This window comes from Microtus ochrogaster, chromosome 10 (assembly GCF_000317375.1).
Source record: "Microtus ochrogaster isolate Prairie Vole_2 chromosome 10, MicOch1.0, whole genome shotgun sequence".
NCBI lineage: Eukaryota > Metazoa > Chordata > Mammalia > Rodentia > Cricetidae > Microtus > Microtus ochrogaster.
In genome coordinates this window covers 39,442,513-39,451,263 of record NC_022016.1, presented here as the reverse complement: position 1 = coordinate 39,451,263, position 8,751 = coordinate 39,442,513, and positions in this window count along the sequence as shown.

Here is an 8,751-nt window from a genome sequence, read left to right as displayed (position 1 = left end):
GTTTTTCGAGACAGGGTTTCTCTGTGGCTTTGGAGCCTGTCCTGGAACTAGCTCTTGTAGACCAGGCTGGTCTCGAACTCACAAAGATCCGCCTGTCTCTGCCTCCCGACCGTTGTTAAAGAGACTTCACAGTGGTTTCCAGCTCAGTGAGGGAGCGCACCAGTTTCTCCACATTCTTGTTATCACCGGATATTTTTTTGGTTTTATTATTTACTTATTTATTTTTATCACGTCCCCCCACCATGAGGTATGAAGTGGTAGTAGCCCTTGGTGGTTTTCACCTGCCGTTTGCTCATCATTTAGTGAAGGTGAGTGGTTTCACAAGTCAACGCTTCCAGTCTTCTCATGAGAAATGCCTATCGAGTCCTTTGTCCATTTTAAAACCAGGGTTTTGTTTTGTTTTGCTATTGAGTTGTTAGTATTTGGAGATATTAACTTTAACCTTTATTTTTACTTTCTGTGTGTGGGTGTTTGGCCTGCATGTATGTAAACGCACCGAGTGAGTACGGTGAGTGTGGAAGGCAGAAGGCATTGCACACTCTGGGACTGGGGTTATGGACGGTTAATTATTGCCATGTGTAAGCTGAGAATTGAACCCCGTTCTTCTTAACTGCCCAGCCATCTCTCCAGCCCACGATATTAACGTTTTATTTTGTTTTGTTTTTTGGTGTTTTCAAGAAGGGTTTCTCTGTGTAACAGCCCTGGCTGTCTTGGATCTTGCTCTATAGACCAGGTTTAAACTCAGAGATCTGCCAGCCTCTGCCTCCCGAGTGCTGGGATTAAAGGTATGCGCCACCAATATATTAACCTCTTAAAAAATTATTGCATTTGTTTATTTTGGGAGAGAGCATATGCCGGGAGGTCAGGGAACAAACTCAGTGTTCATTCGCTTCTTCCACCATGTGGGGGTCTCTGTGATCAAATTCAGGTTGTCAGGCCTGGCAGCAAGCGCCTCTACCCACTGGGCCATCTTGCCAGTCTGGGATATTAATTTGTTTAGGCATCTGTAAAGTTTGGAGCATTTCTGGCATTTTACTGATTGCTTTTTCCCCTCTGTGAACTATTCTGACCCGGAACTTCTTAGTTTGATGTAATCTTACACGTCTATTTTTGGCTTTCTTGTCTGTGCTTTTGGTTTTGTATGCAAAAAATCGTTTTTCTGAGATTAGTGTTGTGAAGATTTGCCCAATCCTCTAACTTGTGTTCATGCCTTAACCTGTTTTGAATTGACATTTGTAAATGATGTAAGACAACTGTCAAGCTTCTTCTTTTGTCTGTTGTCCAAGTTAGAGTTTCTATGGCTGTGATAGAATACCATGACCAACCAAGACATCTGTGGATAGCCAGTTTTGGGATCCTTATGGAGGATCATGTTACCATGTATGCGCATGCAAGAATTTATTTCTCTGCTCTTTTTTCCTCTTCCATTCTGTATGCATTTCTCTATGCCAACACCATACACTTCGGCTCACTATAGCTTTGTAATATTTTGAAATGAGGAAATATGAAGCATCTAGCTGTATTCTTCTTGTTCAGTATTGTTTGTAATGTTTGAAATCTTTTATAATTATATACCGCTTTTTTTCTATTTCTGGAAAAAAAGTCACTTGGAATTTTCTTTTTCTTCCTTCCAGCCTTCCTTTCTTCCTTTCTTTTTTTGTGTTTTTTTTTTGAAACAGGGTTTCTCTGTCTGTGTAACGCTGGCTGTTCTGGAACTCGCTCTGTAGACCAGGCTGGCTAAGAACTCACAGAGATCTACCTGCTTCTGCCTCCTAAAGTCATGTGCCATTGCTGATTGGAACCACTTGGATTTTCATAGGGATTGCATTGAAACTGAATTCTGCTTTGAGTAGTATAGATATATCAGCAATATTAAATCTCCCAACCCATGATTGCAGGAGGCCGTTCCATGCTTTAGTGTCTTTCATTTCTTTCAGCCATGTTTTATAGCGTTCAATATGTAAGTCTATCTTCTTTATTAAGTTAATCCTTACATGTGTTGATCTTTTAAAGGCTGCTGTAAATGAATAAGTTGAATTTGTTTTTTTTTATTTTATGCTTTTAGTTTGTGTTCTGTGTATGTCAATATACATGTGCATTCCTTTGTGAGCGCACATCAACGCACTCTATGCTTTCTGTGTTTGTTTTTGAGATGGGATCTCTAAGGAACCTGTTGAAGCCCATATGGGTCCAACACAGATTTCCTAACTGGTCTGGAACGGAGTCGCGAGGAATAATCAGACACAACTTACACAGTCGTCATGGAAGGGCAAGATCTCTCACATTTATTCTCTAAACAGCTTATATATCATCACATCAATTGAGCGGGAAATACATTAGACTCGTATCCTAGGTAACCAGGTGAATGGCCTTTAGTCACGTCCGCATCTACCTGTTTGCCGAGTATGCTAGCTGTCCCATAGACCATGAATTAGCATCTCTATAAGACTTCCTCCAAATTACCAAGAAATAAGCACCAAACATCCTGACTCTTAAGTCATCAGCTTCAGCCAACATCTCTTCTCAGGTAATCTACATTTATAACAAAAGAAACTAGGAGCAGCACATCCTGGCTATTGTTAAACAGAGACAGCTTGTCTGCAGAGTTCATGACCACCTCAGATGGGGCTTATGGCTCTTGTGCCGTACAGAAATATGTGCCTACAGGAACCTGGAATCTCACCAGTTTTGCTAGATTGGCTGGAACCCAGGAACATGGGATCCACCTGTCTCTACTGTGACCTCCCCCAGCACTGGGATTACAGACTCACACCACTGTGCCCACCTGGTGCTGGGCATCTGAACATGGGTTCTTGTGCTTATACAGCACAGCACCCATTTTACCCATGGAGCCATCTCCACGGCCCTAATATTGTTTCCTTAGTTACCTTTTAAAGATTCTTAGCTAATATTACACTGAAACAACTAATTTTTTTCCTTTAAAACAAAACAAAACAAACAACTTCTCCCTAAAACAAAACAGCAGCAGCAACAACAAAGCAGCCAAGCTCTTTCTGTGCAGTGCAGACTGATATTGCCACCACATTTCTTCTGCCTCAGCCTTCTGAGTGCTGGGGTTGTGGGAGTGTGAGCAGGCCATCTCTGACTTTTTAACAAAGCTCACTGAATTCATTTATTACTTCGAATAGTATGCATATATAAGTGTGTTTGCAAACTTGAGGGTTTTTTATGTTCCAGAATCATATAATCTGTGGGCAGATGATTGAAATTCTCCTTTTCTTTCATTCTCTTGCTTAATCGCTCTGCCCGGGACTTTCAGTACTCTGTGGGGTAGACGGGGTAGAAATGGTGTCCTTGCTTGGCTTTTGACCCTCCTAGGCTCTTACCATTATTACCTGACGCTTAGCACACATGGTGCTTATTGTGCTGGGTTCTTTTTTCTATTTCTGGTTTGTGAAGTATTCTTCTGCATGTTTAATTCTGGGAAATGATTCTCCTAATCGTGTAAGAGGCTCATGTGATTTTCATCCTTTGTAGTGTTGGAGTGCCTGTATGGCATTCATTTTTATTCACGGAACCACTCTTTCATGCCATCTGCAGGTCTCATGGGGTCACTTTAATGTGCTGCTACATTATGTCATTAATAAATTGCTGAAGATATTTATGTATATGGTTATTGAGCTAGGGATTGGAACGACAGCTCAGTGACTAAGAGCGCTTGCTGCTTCTCTGGATGAGCCAGGTTCAATTCCCAGTACCCACAGTGTGGCTCACAACCATTTGTTAACTCCAATTCCAGGGAGATCAGAAACCCTCTTCTGGCCTCCACACGCACCAGGCATGCATGTGCCACACAGATATCTATGCAGGCAAACCATCTATACACATAAAATAAAAATAAATGAATTTTTTAAAAAAAAACATCTTAAGTGGACACTGAGCTGTACTCCCCCCCCCACCTTGTGTCATTCACAGCTTTGTATAAGAACAGTGCTCACTTTGCATAACAAACTGAGAAGTAGCCCTGCCTCTTCTGTGTTTTCAAAAAGTCTGGGTGTAGGGTCCGGGTCTACCCTTGTTCCTGGGGTTCTTGAGGACAGTTTCTGGTCAGCCAGCTCACTAAAGCATTCTGTTTGTTCCTGTGCTCCCCCTGCCCTGCCTGGTGATTATCTGTAGTGCATTGTTGACTCCATCTTTGGCATTGGTAATTTCCCACCTGCCTGGGCAGAAATCCTTGTGCAGCAGCTAGGTATATAAGGATTTCCCCAAGGTTGAATAAATGGCATTTGGCTGATCTCCTTTCAAATGACCCAGGTCTCTTTGTGTGTTCTTTCAATCTCCAGGCCCTTGCCCGGCTCGCATATGGTACAGTGGTGCACGAACTGTACCTAGGGGGTAACACAAAATCAGGTGTTACATCTGGGAAAGATTGGCATTAATTTTTCTTGAAATGTTTAGTAGAATTCACCAATGAAGCCATCTACTCCTGCGTGTCTCCTACCCTTCTCCCCTCTCCTTCTTTCTCCCCCTCTTGCTCTTCCTCCTTTCCTCTTCCCCTGCTGTCCTCCTCCCCTTCTTCCCCTTTCTCCCAGTTTCCTCCTCCCCTGCTCTTTCCCCTCTTCCCCTCCTCCATCTGTGCTTCTCTCTGTAGGGCCCAGGTTTCACACAAACTGTCACTGAGAATGCACTCTGAGCCCTGTTGCCGAGTTTATCTTTACCAGGGTTTTAACTGCTCAGCTGCTTTATTTCTCCACACTAGAGTTGGGAGCATATAACATTTATTTTATAAAGTGTGGCAGTCACAACCTTCAGGAGTTGGCCCTTACTACCAGAGAGCTCCGAGATCCAGCCTGGGCTATCAGGCTTGGTGGCAAGTGCTTTTACCTTTGCTCCCATCTTGCTGGCTTTCCTTTTTGAAGGTAGCTGTTTATCACTAACTGGCTAAACCGCTAAACATCCCTCCTAGAGCTGCTTTTGCTGCATCACATATATTTTGGTATAGTTCATTTCCTCCCTCCCTCTCTTCTTCCCATTTTCCTGCTCTCCTTTTTTCTTCCTTCTTTTTGGGGCACTGGGCCTTGTGGATTCTCAGCCCACCCCAGTTCCTGTTGTGTTTTCATTTTCGTTTATCTCAAGGTGTTTTCTGATTGCCCCCTTGTCTTCTTTTTTAATCGTGGTCTGTTGTCGGAGTCTGTTGTTTGATTGCACATATTTGTGAATTGCCCAGGCTTATCCTTGCTACCGATTCCTAGCTTCATTCCACTGTGGTCAGGAAGCCGTAGTCATCTTAACTTGGCTGGACCTCTTTTGGCTGCTCTCACATGTGAGAATGTTCTGCGTGTGCTTCAGAAGAACGTGTGTCTTGCTGCTGTGGAGTGGACCATTCTACTCTTACCTCATTGGTAGTGATTACATGAGTCTTATTTTTTTTTTCTTTTTATTTCTTTGTATTTCCTGCGCTTTCAGAGGCCAGAAAAAAAGTGTCAGATTCCCTGGAGCTGGAATTACAGACAGCTCACAGCTGCCCAAGGACATAGATGCTGGGGACCACCTCAAGTCGTCCACACTCCTCACATTGTGCCATCTATCCAACCCAGCCACATCAATCTGTGGCCCTGTATATTTAGATACCTGATGCTGTTTGCATATGCTTCTACGCTTGCTATGTCTTCCCAGCGAACTGTCCCTGCTAGCGTTCTGTAATATCTGTCTGTTTCATGTTGACAGTTTTTGCCCTGCTCAAATGTGGTCACCCTGTTTTCTCTACCATCCATTTGCTCCCTGTCTTTGTTCTAGCCTCTGGAGTAAAGCCACAGGGAGCTTTTTTTCCCCTTCCTTCCTTCCTTCCTTCCTTCCTTCCTTCCTTCCTTCCTTCCTTCCTTCCTTCTTTCCTTTGTATTCTTGGTGCTTGGTGTTTTCTGAGTTGTGTCCTTGCTCTGAGGTGCAGAAAACAGGTTCCCCAAAGCAGAACCATTGAGCACAGGCTAACTTCCTCTTTTCCCTACACACACATACACACACACACACACACACACACACACACACACACACACACACACTGGGAAGCCAGTTGTTCTGGCCTGCCCTCTGTACTCAAACTCTGGTGAGTCCTCAGCTGCCCTCAGGCATCAAGAGACTTCCAGACTCCCGGCTGACGCCAGAAATCAGTCCCTCAGGCAGCCCTGAGAAACCCTGATGTTGACCTTTTGGCTCCGGTCTGCTTATCTGCACCCTCACCGGAGAAGCCTCCAAGCCTTGTGAGCCTATCTGCTGTCTAAGGGGAAGCTTTCTCTGCAGTCACTGCAGGCTGCCTTGCTCCAAGTGACCTGTGGCATCTGAAGCATGCTGAGTTCTGTCAGCACTCTTGAGACAAGGAAGACAGAAAGCCAGCCCCTCAGGTGGCCCCTGACCCCAGAGAAGTCAGAATGTTTGATATCCAGTTCACTTCTGTTTTTCCCTTCCCATGGAAGAGCCAGGGTACTGAGTTCCCACAGCCTCGGGTGGGCCTGTACTGATGAGAGAGACTCTCCGTAGGGAAGGTGCCAGTGCGTCCCAGCCACTTTCTCATGAAACTCTTTCTCCCATTTCCTAGGATGCAGGAGCCACCTGGCTGGCATTTTCACAAAGGGAAGAGGCCCACACTTTGATGTGGACACCTTGTCCCTGTGGGAAGAAAAATGGTTATGGTCCACAGCTTCTTAATCCGCCATGTTGTTGACGTCACTATGACTCGGCATGTCAAAACCTGTTCTCATGTATTAGCGCTGCAAAATTGGGAGCTTCCTTGCGAGGCCTTTATAGAGTACAAGACACTTTGTATTTCTCCCTTCCTTATTTTCTCTTGACCTCCTCCACTCTCCCTTTGTCCTGCCAACTGCCTAAATAGTCCCCACAACCATCCCCCTTTTTTCAAATCTGGGATTCACATATAAGAGGAAGCACACCATATCTTTCTTCCCAATTCTGGCTCGTTTTGCTTAATATTATGGTCTCTAGATGTATCTGTTTTTCTGCAAATTATATACTTTCTTCTTTATGGATGAAGAAAACTCCATTGCAGGAGCTGTTAGGATGACTCAGTGGTTGAGGGCTACTCTTTCAGACAGCATGGGTTCAGTTCCCACCACCCACATGGCAGCTCAGAATTGTTTCTGGCCACTGCAGGCATGAGGCACACATGCAGTGCACATGCATACATGCAGGGGGAAAACATTTATACACATACAATAAATGAATCTTTGGAAGAAATAAAAAAGACCTCTGTTGTGTGTATGAAGCCTGTTTTCTTGCCCCATTCACTGGTCAGTGAGCACTGGGGCGATCCCATGACGTGGTTCTTGTGTGCTGAGAAAATGCCCAGAAGTTCTGTCTTTACTAGTGTTTTAGGTTTCTCCACGGTGATTTCCACAGCAGGTACACTAATTTACATCCCCATCAACAGTGTCCCAGGGCTCCTCCATCTCCTGTTCTCACCCACATTCCTTCTTGTTTGACTTCCTGATACGGCCATGCCGAATAGTGGAGATGAGATCTTAGCACAGTTTTGATTGGAGGCTCTTTTATTCTGTCTCAGTTTCTTAGCTGAGGTCTTGTTCTTCCATGGCTACGCTCTGAGCCTGGCCCTACCCACCTGGCAGGTCTCTATCTCCCACAGGCACTTCCTTCTGATAGGCCTCTTCCCTCCAGACTGTCGGCATCTGAAAAGCTCCTGGAGGACCTAATCAGCACACAGGCTGACATCAAAGGCCCTGGCTTGGCCTCTTGATTTTCTTTTCAGGCTAATGTTTACCTTGTGAAAAACACTCTCAGGAAGATGTCCAAATGGTTTTCCACCAACCCATCCTCCACCACCACAAAGTTCCTGTGGCAAACTGAAGGCTGGTCAGGGAGCCTCTTCCTCCATTTTCATGCTGTGTAAGAATGACGACCTGGCTTCATCTCTAGCAGAGACAGAAAAGCCACATGTGGTGGTCTAGGCACGTAATCTCGTTGTGAAGATAGAAAAATGATCTATGCATTGGCAAATGAGGCAGAGATGGGAGGATCCCAGAGTCTTGCTGGCCAGGCAGTCTAGCTAAATCAGCGAACCCCAAGTTCAGTGAGAGACCTTGTCTCAAACGATGATGTGAAAACCACTGAGGAGGCTATTCAAATTTGACCTCCGGCCTTCAAACACAATTGCACCCGCACACATACATACACCATATGCCCTGGCTTGCGTGACAATGACCCTCATAAGTTCATAGTTTGAATATTTGGTTGCTGTTGGTGGAACTGTTTGGAAATGATTAGTGTTCTTCTTAAAAAATAATAGAGAGGGCAGGGGGTGTTCTTCTTGAACACGGGGCACAGGACAGACACGCACGGTGGAACAAACACAGACACGACACGGCGGCTCCCACGTGGGTCCACTTTAATGGGGGAGGGAAACACAAAAGGACAAAGGATGTGGGACACACGAGGAAAGGCAGGACGAGGAGGGGGCCTCGTGTGGCCCTGCCTTTTAATGGGGGGCACAAGGGTATCTGGGAAGGATATCCCATACCTGTGCGCAGGTGCGTGCACAGCAACCATAGTCCAGGAGGAGTCTGGGAGTTGTTGTTTTTCAAAAGAACAACATACCACCCTTTTTATTTTGTTAAAAAAATTGGGGGGTCTCAGAGGGTAGGAAATAAGGGCATAGCCCGTTCTTTCATGACTGCTTCCTGCTGGCTTTTGGGCGTTGAGGGGTCCCTGGTGTATCCGATGATCTTGGCGATGTCCTGGTGGTTCTTCTGACCGCTGGCATTT